Here is a 13,499-nt window from a genome sequence, read left to right on the forward strand (position 1 = left end):
CTCCCAGCAAAGCTTACAGTGTGTTATGTTAATGCATACTTCCCTAGTATCATAACATAGTCAGGTAGGTGCTTGAATCCTGCAATTGCTGTGTGCGTGTGACACTGTTGGTCAATGTGTTGTGGGTTTTGCTTTTACTACTGTATGACATATCAGTAAAACAGCAGTATGTGCATTGCATACTTCAGGTATCTGTGTGGCAAATACATATATGTACATGTGACCTCAATTAGTTCATAGGTGTGAAGCCTGCTTTCCACATGAATACATCTGTTATCTTTGACAGATTGTGCTGCTGCTTCTCAGACCTTAGGTCACATATGTATGTTTGTGACAAGGCCAGCCACTGTAGTGATCTGTGGCCTAGGTCATCTGTGTCAGACATACCCATGACAGTTTCTATAGAATAGTGTGAGTGAGGGTTCATGCCTGGGGTATATTTCAGACATGTTCAAACACAACAAAGTCTGTCAATAATGGACATTCATTATAGGTGTACAACAGCTTTGTGGATATGCATACAGACCCCTTATTGCTTATGTGATACACCGAGGGACTTCAGAATACCTTTGGAAATGTGAATACCAAAGGACAGATGACATAACACTTGGCTGTATGTACACATCGGTACCCTTGCTACATGTTGGGGGCTACTACCTATGTGGTACTGTTGGGATACTATGTTTATTAATTGTGGATTACTATGCTATAGTTGGCTTATAGCTTTACAGCATGGGTTGGACAACAGGTATCTGTCTGTATGATACCCTTGTGGAGGATAAGTGTCTCATCCAGAGAATGCATTGTAGGCCACTGTATGCATTTCCAGATGTGGATGGACATATCCCTAGTGTGTTTGCTTGTACCTAAGAGGGCTGCATGCCAAACGGGAGTGGTCCCAGGAATGGTGGCGGTCAATACCACTGGTTACTGGTATAGTATAGTACCAGAAGGATTCAAATGCTACTGAGCTTCCTACATCTGTGTGTCAGTTTTCAAGACATCATCTAATGATTGGTTATAGTCAGGCTGTTCATAAGTTCATAGGTTCATAGGTCCATGCTAGGCTATCTGCCCTAGGGCATTTACAAGCCTAGCCAGAGTGTGTTTGGCTTTCACCACCCATTTTAAAATGAATTTTGCTATGCCCTTTTTCGAGGTTAGTATACTGTGCATCTGTCTAACAGTGACACAGAAGTGATACCCGGAGTAAATCTATGATCTCCCATCCACTCATCAAGATTCCTCTTGAAGAGAGTCAATGAGGGACTCTGACTAACCTGGACTGGGATTTTATTCCAGAGTGAAGGGAGCCTCTGGGTTATGAATCTGTCCCTCCAGCATGTCCTATTTATTTCAGTGATGAGGTTCAAGTCTCGAGCCAGCGTAGCTCGATGGGATTTGGATTTTCTGAGGTGCAGCATGTCCATTAATTCCAGGTTGGACATGGCTTTATACGTCAGGCACAGATTGCCTCTGAGCAGGCGGTATGCCACTGAGTAGAGCTGGAGTTTCTTTAACCGGGCAGCATATGGCATCTGTTTGAGCCCTTTGATCCTCTTGGTGAGGTACTTTTGGGGTCTTTCCAGTTGCTGAAGGTGTCTGGTAAGGCACATCCCAAAAGGGGCATTGTACTCAATTATGGGCCTGATGAGGGATGAGTAAAGAGGCACGATGACCTCCCCTGATTTAGATGTGAATCCCTTCATGATTAGGTGGGCTATATAAAATGATTTTCTAACCACTTTGGCCATGTGGTTGTCGAATGAGAGATTGCTATCAACTTGGGTCCCCACGTCCCTAATTACTTCTTCCGTACTTAATGGATTACCATCTATGTGGTAATTTGTGGGCACTTTGTTTTTGCCGAAGGGGATGACTATACACTTTTTGGTGTTTAGCTTGAGACCATGGCTCTGGCACCAGTTGTCTGTTTCTTTGAGGCCCTTTTGGAGGATGCTTGTGTCGGCTGGAGAGTCAATTATGGCACCCAGTTTGCAGTCATCTGTGAACTTGGTCAGCCAAAGTCCTTCCGAGTTGGCCTGTACCTCCGAGAAATATATACCGAACAAGAGAGGTCCCAGGACTGAGCCTTGTGGGATGCCACTTGTAACTGGTTTGGAGTCTGACATGGCTCCAGCAATTCTAACCATGTGGGTCCTGTCCTTGAGCCAGTTTGCAACCCATCTAGTGACATAGGGGTTTATATTTAATCTGGTGAGCTTATCTATAATGCCCGAGTGGGGTATTGTATCGGAGGCTTTTGCAAGGTCCAGGTTAGGCTGTGTGGACCACCTTCCCCTTGTCAATGGCCTTGGTGACTGTTTCAAAGAAATTGACCAGGTTTAAGAGGCAGGATCTGCCCTTAACAAAGCCGAACTGGGTAGGATCCAGTGTCTGTAGGTCCCCAATATCTTTATTTATGAGGTCCATTATGATCCTTTCCTTAGCTTTGCAGACCAAGCTAGTCAGGCTTATGGGGCGCTAGTTTCCAGGATCCATTGAGGCACCACCTTTGTGGAGAGGGACCACTGTTGCTGTACGCCACTCTTTGGGTACATATCCTGTAGTAAGGCTGAGATTGAACAGTAGTTTTATGTTTGGGTTTAGTTCTTCTTGGAGTTCATGGTCCCATTGATGCTGTGTTTTTTGCTTTGGAGAGGGCGGCTCTTACCTGAGCATCTGAGATGTCAGGGGGGCAGCACTCTGCTGGGATAGATATTTGCCCTTTTGGTGGGGAAGGGGGGGGTTTGCGCTGAACCTGTCAGCCAGGATGTTGGCAATGTCTGTGGGTTTGGTGTATTTTTTTTGTCATTTTGGACTAATTCTGAGCATATCTGGAATTCCCACCCAGGTTTCTAACATAACTAAAGAAAGCCTTGTGATTATCCTTAGTGTCCTGTGCAATTTTTCTCTCGAAGCTGGCCTCAGATGATTTTATGAGTGCCCGTAGTTTTTTGCTAATACTGATCAGAGATGCCTTCCCTTTTTGGGATTTTGCTCTATCATGTAGTAGCTTCCTCCTTCTATTGTATAGTTTGTTTATGGCTGGGGTCCACCAGACAGGATGCCTGCCTTTGGAGGATTGGGTCTTGGTTTTGTTTGGGATTGCATGATCCATGCATTCCTGAAGGTGTTCATAGAATGCGTTTATAAAGGATTCTGCGGTCTGGGCCGTATTTTCCACAGGCCCGAGGGCTTTGAAGGATTCCACCTTTGTTTTGAGGAGTGTGAAATTTGCTTTAGAGAAGTTTTTTAGTGTGGTTTTCTAGGCAGGGGATGGGGTCGGGATGTGAATATCTAGTGAGATTAGTTTATGGTCTGATCTTACCAGTGAGGGATACACTTCTGGTCTGGAGCATAGAGTCCCCATATTGGTGATGATCAGGTCCAGTATGTTTTCCCCTCTTGTGGGAGTGGTAACAAGCTGTTCCATAGCATTTGAGTTTATAAAAATTCTAGGAACCTTTGGGCTAGAGTGTTGGAGCTAGAGTAATGCTCCCAGTCTATGTTTGGGTAGTTGAAGTCGCCCAATATAATGATGTTTGGAGAGACCTTCATATTTTCCAGTGTTCTCAGGAAGGCCAAGTGGGGTTCCTGGGTTTGGGAGGGTGGTCTGTAGCAGGCTATAAACTGGAAGGCAGTTTTACACACTGTTAGTTGCACATGGATAGTCTCTGATGCTTCGTGCTGTGCCACCATCTTGGAGGTGTGGGTATCTTTGACGAATATTGATACTTCCCCTCCTTTTGTGGTTCAGTCCAAGTTTTGGGGCTGAAAAACATGGCATGAGGTATAACCTGGTAGTGCTGGGGTGCTCTCGGGAGCCTTGAACCAGGTTTCTGTTACTGCACAGATATCGATGTTCTCCATGCTAAGGAGAGTTTCGAAAAGTGCATCTTGAGGTTTAGACTTCTGGCATTGAGTAGCATTACTCTTAGTTTCTTATCCCTTGTGATACCTATGGAGGTGGGTTTGTCTTTTGAGCCTTGCCTAAAAAAGGCACTATGGGGGTGGCAAGAGCCTTTGCCAATATCTGAAAGCCCAGGGGTGACAGGTACAAGCCATCCCTAGCGAAGCATCGTGGCTTGTCGAGCATGTCATCCCAGGCTGACAGGCATGAGGTTGTGTATACTATCAGAATGCAAACCAATGACAAATAGTAACAGTATCACCCACAGCATGGTGTCAAACCATGTCATACACACATGTGTACCCAAGTTAAAACATATGTGTAGTAAAATGCATACTGGCCACCAATAGAAACTATGAAGTGTTAACACTGTGTAATACAGGGCATGTCACCCTTCCCATGTGTCCACTATGCACGTACATGCAGACAGTGCACCTCCACCATGTTCACAAATGTACACCTGCAAATCTGTACTGCACACATCACACATGTACTGTCCACTCACTAACTCATGCTGCCAGAACTACACACATCAGCCAAGTGGCACATGGGTGGACAATGCATTTTTGGAATTAACACTGGTGTAAACAATACTACATTGATAATCATAGCTTTAATGCATCATGCCTGCTCAGATATGCCTACAGGGATATCATTACACTTTACTGTTGACAACATGCTAACATTGCTACACTGTTATAAAGTCACCCTTTGCATCAGCACCATGTTATCCTGTTCCTGCATCAATGTTACAGATGACAGGAGGTGGCACAGCTTAATCATATGCACAGGGTGTGTTGTTGGTTTGCCAGAGCCCGACATTGACCCATCCAATTGACATGTGTGTGTGTGTGTGTGTGTGTATGTGTGTGTGTGTGTGTGTGTGTGTGTGTGTGTGTGTGTGTGTGTGTATGTGTGTGAGGGACAACAGTACAGCATGGGTCAATATTGATGTAATGTGTGTGTATGTGTTAGCCCTAGGTGTTTGGTTTATGAGTGTGTGTCTGCATGCACACAGTTCCACCATGTGGCTACCATATACGGGAGGTTGTGGGACAGCCACAGACTGTACCTGCCAGACTGCACAGATCACCATCTCTAGCCACGGACACAGTACCTGTGCCTGGCAGAGGTGCCACAGACAGTATCGGGTACTAACCCAGAGTGGGTACTATCATCAGAGGCAGAGGGATGTTGACTGGACCCATGTCCCTGCTGGGACTATCCAGAGCCACGTGCACGTGGTCTTCTATGATGGTCTATTGACAGCCCAGCCCCAACATTGCTGGGGCTGGTACTGCCACTATGGGCTGTGACTTGTGTGTCGTCCGCGATGACTGCCAGCTGATGATGGTGCTGGCATACTTCCATGTCGACCTCTCAGCCATCCTGCACTGTCCTGGCACATGGACATGACATTGCGGAGGACATCTAATGTCTCCCCCCAACATCTATCAATGACCTCGGTGTAATTACGGATGGCACCGGCAAGGTCACGGATACTATCATTGATAATGGTGTTATGGGCCCTCTGCGCCCTTATTCCCTGTCTGGTGTACCATTCCATACGTGCCTGTGCCTGCATTACAGCCCGGAACATACCTGAGGTTGTAAGACCTGTGGGGGAATATCTGCCAGGGGCATTATGACCAGCAGTGCTCCCATGAGAATGCCTGGACATCTGCCTGTGTGGTACCGTTCCAGGAATCTGGGTATAGTTGCTGTGAGGGGATGCATGTGCCATAGATACCACACTATCCTGGTCAATGCTTACTGTATGCTGTCCCTCAGCTAAGGCCATTGGTGATGAGCAGTATGAATGTGCGCATAGATGGGGTGGAAAGCTGTGTACTGTCGATTGGCGGCCCAACGACAGACCCTGTCAAACCTGCCTGTGCCACAACACATGTATCATCATTTCCACTATTTGTGGGAGTGACTTCAGGTTCCCTGCTGCACTCAACCAACACAACCTCAGCACCTGTGAGAGGAAGACAGGAAACACACTTTACAATCTGTACATGATGTTAGCACACATGCACACATGCACACATGAACACATGCACACATGCACACATGCGCACATGAACACATGCACACATGCACACATGCACACATGAACACATGCACACATGCACACATGAACACATGCACACATGAAGACATGAACAGATGCACACATGAACACAAATACACTACTCACTAAAGTAGACACACACACACACACACACACACACACACACACACACACACACACACACACACACACACATACACACACACACACACATGCCAACAGCAATCCAGAACATACTCATTAGTGGTCGATGGTGGAGTACAGTATCACAAGCCAAAGAGTCCTATCACACATGTCAGCATGCAGGATGTGTGTTGCTCAACAGCATGCAGTGTGAGTATAGAGAGTCCTTGTTAATAACAGTATACATGTCTTTGATGCACGTGTATTGTTCAATGATTGGCCTCACCCTGGAACACAATGTGTACATGGACACAACATTGCTGTGCAAGTATGAAATGCTTTTCAATGTCCTGTGCACCATCACTCACAGGTATACATACCATGGCTGAATGCACACATTTGTCAGGTGTATGGCAATGAATGCTATGTGTAGTACTGTAGTTACTGTAACTGGATGTAGTGTAGTGCCATGAGCCATCATCAGGCAGCGTCATGTGGTCACTCAAGGCCACTAATGTGTGCCACACTGGCAACTATCTTGCTGTACCTGAACTGCAGCACTGTGGCTACAGTAACCATTTCACAGGCAGTTGTTACATGGGTATGTAAGGTGTTCAATAGGGAACATTGCCTAACATAAATGTGTTTGTTGTGTGTTGAAGAGTGTCACACCACCCCATGATAGGCCTCTTCCCCTCAGGTATAGTATGTGTGCTGTGTGGATGACATTTGGGATACTGGAGTCTGACCTTACAGCAGGTGCCTCAATATGCCATGTGTATCATATTAACACATACTGCATATGACAAAGTGGTGTATGTTGTGTGCATGTGTATTGACTCTGCCTATACAATGTCCACTACAGTGTACCACAATTGTTTGGGATGCTCTGTATATTGCATGTGTTTGAGGCAGCTACTAATGTTACTGGGATGTGCATAGTCCTACAGAAAACATGCAGAGCATGCATTATGTGTAGGTGTTTTACATGTGTATATGGCCTACAACTCACCTATGACATGCACATGTTATTTGCTATATTAAATGTAGAACACTCACCAGCATGGGTCTGCTGTCTTGCTGTCACACCAGAGGGACCTACAAGGATATGAGGCAGTTTGTCAGTATCAACAACTATGGCATTGCTGCTGTGAGTTTGCAGTTTTACAGTAGTACAACAGTTGACAGTCACAGACATACAGATTATGTTCTAAATTATCAGTATTGCACAACACCAGACTCAACATCTTCTAAATCCACAGTACACATCTGACATATGCATGCTCTAACAATCGAGCTAACAGTAGTCTACAGATATGCCATGTTACCTGCATGCTCCGAGTCAACTTGCTGGGTGACTCCGGCCTCCATGATGACACATGTCTGTTGTAGTGGTTGGCCAGGAGTCACCACACTGAGGCGCAGCTCTTCCACTCTGGTAAGGGGCAGATGTAATGCTGCACCACCACCTGTGGCAAGCTGTTGTCTGCAGACATCATAGGCATGCTGCCGGAGATGTCTAATTAAATCACTGCAGTGATGGCGTACCTGCTCATAAGTCCGGTTATGCATGCCTACGTCATTAACCCGACGGACAACATCTTGCCACAGTGCAGTGCGCTCATACTGGTCCTGGCTGGTTCTGGAGAACAGCAGGGTGTGATGTTGTACTAGGGTGGATATAATGATTTCCTCCTCTTCAGGGAATACGCAGGGTTGCGATGGTGAGACATGTCCCTGGAAGACAATAAAACAATAATTGTGAGCAAGTCATGTGGCACACTTAACATTCTAAAGTACAGATAACAATGAAATGCCATATATAGCAACCTATTGGCTGCCAGTAGATACACACTTTTAATACCACATATCAGTGCTCAGCCCACAACTGCCTGACAGTGCCTGGCACATTCTATATATCAAACCATGTTCTGCACAGCAACAAAGTGAAACCAGTATGCAAGACTATACAACAGTACATGGCACACTGTATGTGACACAATGCACCACCTAGCCACAGGAGGTATATATGAAGCTAATGCATACAGAAATATGTCATCCATTGAAATGATTGTAAAGTACAGTTACAGTACTACCAGTACACCACACTACTTGTTGATAGCAAACCCCTAAGTAACATATGTGCACATTCATCAATATAGGTGGCATACTGCTGTACTACACTATACATGTTGCTAGATATGCACTTATATCCTGTAACACACATACGACTGAGGCCATGTTACAGGCATACCCACACACACATCAGACATACCTACAAGACACAAAGGTATGGCAACCAAGATGAGCTTCACCTGTGTACCATACAGTACTGTGTCAGCACTTAAAAAACATTATGCCTGAGATATGTAATGTGTGAGGACTACAGGTAACAAACAAAACAGTGTTTCCAAGCAATGTGGATATACACCATGCTGTGCTGTGTAGGCCTACAGCTTCAGGTAGTACTACAGTTCATACGGGATTTGTAGTCACTAGTGTTAACAATCAATAAGCATACATGTACTGCTTTAGCCTACAATGGCACACTCCAGTCAACACCATGGGACTACGTCACACCGTATGCCATACTGCTTTTCCTGCCTAGCAATAGCATACATATCTTTTGCGGGGATCAGAGCTAGAACACTACATACCATGATATAAACAGTTTCCCACTAGGTTATCACACATATATACAATGCTGACACATTCACCTACACATTCACCATCACACTCGATCAACTTCACATAGCAATTAATGCAGCAAGTACATGTATGTGTGTGTATCAGGTCCTAGGTAGCTAATAGGCTATTAGCCATAGGGCCTCTAGAAGCCTAGCCATACGGTACCCTGCCCATCAACACCCATGTAATTTAAGTTCATGTGCTCCTGTCATGCAGAGCCACAGAGGTGATTCTCAGGTTGTATTTCCTATTTAACATCCATTCATCATGATTATTCATTACGACTGCTAATGAGGACCTTTCTTTGCTACTGATAGGTAGTTAGTTCCAGAGTATAGTATGTGTCTGAGATGAGAATGTACCATCCCAGCATGTTCTGCTTTTTGATGTTACAAGGTTTAGATCAGTACAGTGTGTAGCTTGTAGGGAATTTGATCTGTTTACATGGAGCATGTCCAACACCTGTGGGTTTGGCATAGCTTTGTATGTTAGGCAGAGGTTGCCTCTGGGTAGGTGGTATGCGACACAGTGTAGCTGTGGTTTTGTAAGACAGTCTACATGGGGCATCTGTTTGCATCTGGTAACACTCTTTGTGAGGTATGTGCCTGGTGTCTACAGTTGCTGTAGATGTCTTCTGAGGTACATACCAAAAGGGAAATTTTACTCTATGATGGGTTTTATGACTGTTGAGTAGAGTGGAACACTGACCTCTTTTTCCATGGATGACACATCTTTCCTGATGACATGTGGACCATACACAGTTTACATGACTAGTGTGGCACTGTGATTATCAAAAGGGACACTACTGTCCACCTGTGTCCCATGGTCTCTTATCACACTTTTGGTGTTGAGTAGACTACCACCTATATGGTAGTTCATGGGTACAGGGTTTTCTAACAAAAGGGATGGCAATAAATTTACAACATTGATCTTGAGTGTACATATAAACATCCATTGGTGTACATATAGATTTACATATAGGCACATACACAGTCCACCATTCATGGTGGGAATATCAATTATGCAAAGGTTGAGAGGGATACAGTTATGTACTAATATTACACAGTCTTGTGCAGAATGCATTGAAGGTATTCTCAGCCCATGTATCTTTAGCAGGACTCCCTGTCTGGAAGACTAAAATCCTAACATATCATACCCACAGCGTTTAAACACCACATGTCATATACCAGCACTGTATGCTGTCTTGTTTGCCACACACTACAACCTACATAAAAATATGCACATAACCTTCACCAACATATATATGTCCACCCTTCACAAACAGTTGCAGTATGTCCCTTGCTCTATGCACATGTTAAGATGCTAATATATCTGACACATAAATATCTCTCCATATGTGTGTGCCATACACACACAAGGTACACACTGTTGTAAGTCCATAGACCTCACGGATGACCTGTTGGGCCTTGCTACAACACAGGGAGTATTTATAGCTGCTAATGCTACATTGCTATACTAGCCTGGTACAGCAGTTGCCAATGCTAAGCTACACATTATATGACTATCATGCATGTGTTACTCTGTCACATCCAGGTTTATATAGCTGTTTGCACTACTCCCCCAAGCAGCCATTATACACAGTACTGTACAGAACATAGATAACATGATCAGATGTTTGACATTTAATGCTGAGCTACATATGTCACAGTTATGTCCCACTGCACACAGCTACACACTAATTTGTCCATGGCAGTAGTTATGCATGGCATCAGTGCATACATACCTACTGCTGCCACATATGCATGTTTCAAAGTATGTACAGTACTCTTCATAAACATCTACTACTTGCCGGTAACCACATATCTGTTACATACCTGTTTGTCACTTTCAGGTCCACCTGTGTATGTTTTGACGATTTTGTTTGGTATTAAGTAAAGTTTGCTTTTACTTAATTTTTTTGGTTATTAATTAAGTTTTTTTTTTACTTAATTAATGTTTTTGTTTAGTAATTCAGTAATTTTGTTTTACTTAATTAAATTTTTGTTTTATTAAGTAATATTTTTTTTTTACTCATCTCAAGGTTTGCAGATGGTATAACACGTGCAATGTAATGATTGCATGTGGGGATAGCAAGTACAGTCTGCTTTTATAGATATCTGCACATGTGCATGTGATGCCCTCTGCACCAACTGGTGCCCAGCATTTGGTAAATGCATACAGCCTGCTATGTGGTAATTGCAGTACTCACTGTCATAGCAACCCAATGCTATAAATTGCTAAGTTATGTAGGCATAGCCCTTTCAGATTTCCAGAGTGGGGCCCGTGCTTGTTTGCTGTGGAGACTGTTGTGTAAGTCAGAAGGTTGGTATACTTCTTATATCTGAAGCTAGAGGTGTAGACAGTGATGTACATGTTGTACTCAGACCTGACTGCTGCCACTTCCAGTACAGAGCTATCAGTGTAGAGTTTAACTCACCCCTACAGATGCTTACACAAGATATATGTGAGTATGTAGTTTCTTTTCTACTTATATAATTAACTGCCATACAAAAGTAGTTATTGAGAAGTATTCTTTTGGCACATGAACTGTTTGTGAACTGTTATACTGTGCATATTAATGTACTCACTTCTGCAGGGTTTGTGTTTTTTATTGTTGACATTCGAACATGATTCTCAGGAAAACTGGACAATTCCAGTACTGAGTATGCCTACCTACATCCTTGGTAGACCCTAAACACACACATATATTTAAAATTTGGGGGGGGATGCAGACATACAGAGAGCATTATGTATTATTGTGTGAATGTTATCTTACTGGACTTAAAGGATTGGTGTGTACCTTTTAGTTTATCAAGGCAGGTGGTCTGTCCACCTTTCTGACTAATGTCAGTACTTTTCAGAGGGATTCAGAGGGACACAGCTAAAATATGTTTCACAATCAAGGACATCCCTGAAAAGTAGTCACAGTTAGGAAGTATGGCCTCTGCCCTAATCAGGTATGCCAGTGTTTGTCCTGCTATGATACTGTGTGAGGGTTGTAAAGTGCCTCTATAACATTATTTGCTGCTAGAATGGCTGCTTCTCTTATCACAGTCATGTAATGCAATTCCACAACAATTGCTGGTAAAGATCCACAGAACAAGCTTTATGTTATGGCCTTCCTATTTTTCCTTTACATTCACTCATTGTATTGCATGATATATTTATTTCAGCCCCAAGTTATTGTATATCTGCTGTGGCTCAGTGGTACTTCATGCAGTCTAGAGTGTCCAAGGTCTGGGGTTCGAGACTGACAGAGGTGTCTTATTTTGCTGCTGAGCAGAACAAGGGCCCTGACATACAGAGTGACTAAGGCACTTTTAAGTAGTTGTAAGCGGGTTTGCGTGGGTTTGCGCGATGCTTAGCAATACTTAGCTAAGCGCATACATGCGCACACTCGTTTAAACCCCACTAACTACTGCTTAAAAGTGCTTACTCCCACTAACCCCCGCGCTAATTTCTTTGAAAGAAAAGAAAATGGGGAGATAGGAAAGTGGTGAAAAAGGGGGCACAAAGAGGGAAAGACAGTAGAGAAACCAGCTCAGGATGTGCAGGATGGGTGTAGGGAAGGTCCATAGCTGCCCATTTCTTTACCAGCAACAGCTGTGCATATGCAATAAATTTGGAGTGAAATTTGAAACCTTCCACCCCTGAGAGAGGGGTGAGGACAACAAAGTATGTTGTACTGCCAATTATAATTATCAGTTTACATGTCCAGTGGACATGTGTGCGAAATGGGCAGCTATGTATGGGGCGTAATTTTTTTGTGGGAACAGATTGCCCTTTTTTTTTTCAGGTGAGAGTGGAATGTGAGGTAGAGGAAGTAGGTATATTTGGGGAGGTAGGTTGGGGAGGTAAACAGACAAGACAAACAAGATGCATACAGGGGCGGAGTATGACACATGGGGTGGGTGAACACAATTGACGGGGATGGATGTTTGGAAATCGCAAGCCCATGAGCCCACAGATGGTAACAGTGGAACTGAGATCCCCACCCATGGGCAGTCACCACTGCACCTTCACAGCCCCGAGGGTGGCTGTGCTGGGGGCTGCGTAGGAGGGGCAGGCTCACCATGAGTCATGCCACTCTCGCCTTGAGCTGGCATAGGGGATCAGCGACTGAATGCTAGATCTCCCTATGCACCACAGCCTGGATCCTTCGGAGGGTGACAGGTGGCCCTTCTCCACCCACGCTTGCATGGGGGGGGGACGAGCCTCATCCCCTGCAGCGCTTCCACCCAAAGGTGGCACAGGACCAACGGACTAGGGGAGCCCGGGCTGGGCACCGGACCTGCTGGAGCCAGGTGCAATCGCCAGCTGAGGAGGGACAGGTGGGTCCGCTGGGACCAGCCTTCCCATACGTTCTGTGATTAGGTGTGTTTAATTACAACATAGACAACAGCATTCCAATTTAGTTGTAACAGCATTCAGTAATATTCCCATTAACCCAACACACCAGGGTTTCAACAGTTGAACAGCAAGCATAACACATGCATATATTGAACGATAATGGACATTCCAACAGCATGCAGGGATGATTGGTGGCAACAGGCCACCAAGATTGTGGTGTTTGAACAGGGCACATGCATCAAAGTAAATGCAGATATTTATAGAACAATAGGACATATGTCCCAACAAATGTTTTGAGATTAGACATACCCATTGAGGTGTGGAATTGCATTGTTTATCCACATACAG

This window comes from Protopterus annectens, chromosome 4.part0 (genome assembly GCF_019279795.1).
Source record: "Protopterus annectens isolate FY-2018-M chromosome 4.part0, PAN1.0, whole genome shotgun sequence".
Lineage (NCBI taxonomy): Eukaryota > Metazoa > Chordata > Ceratodontiformes > Protopteridae > Protopterus > Protopterus annectens.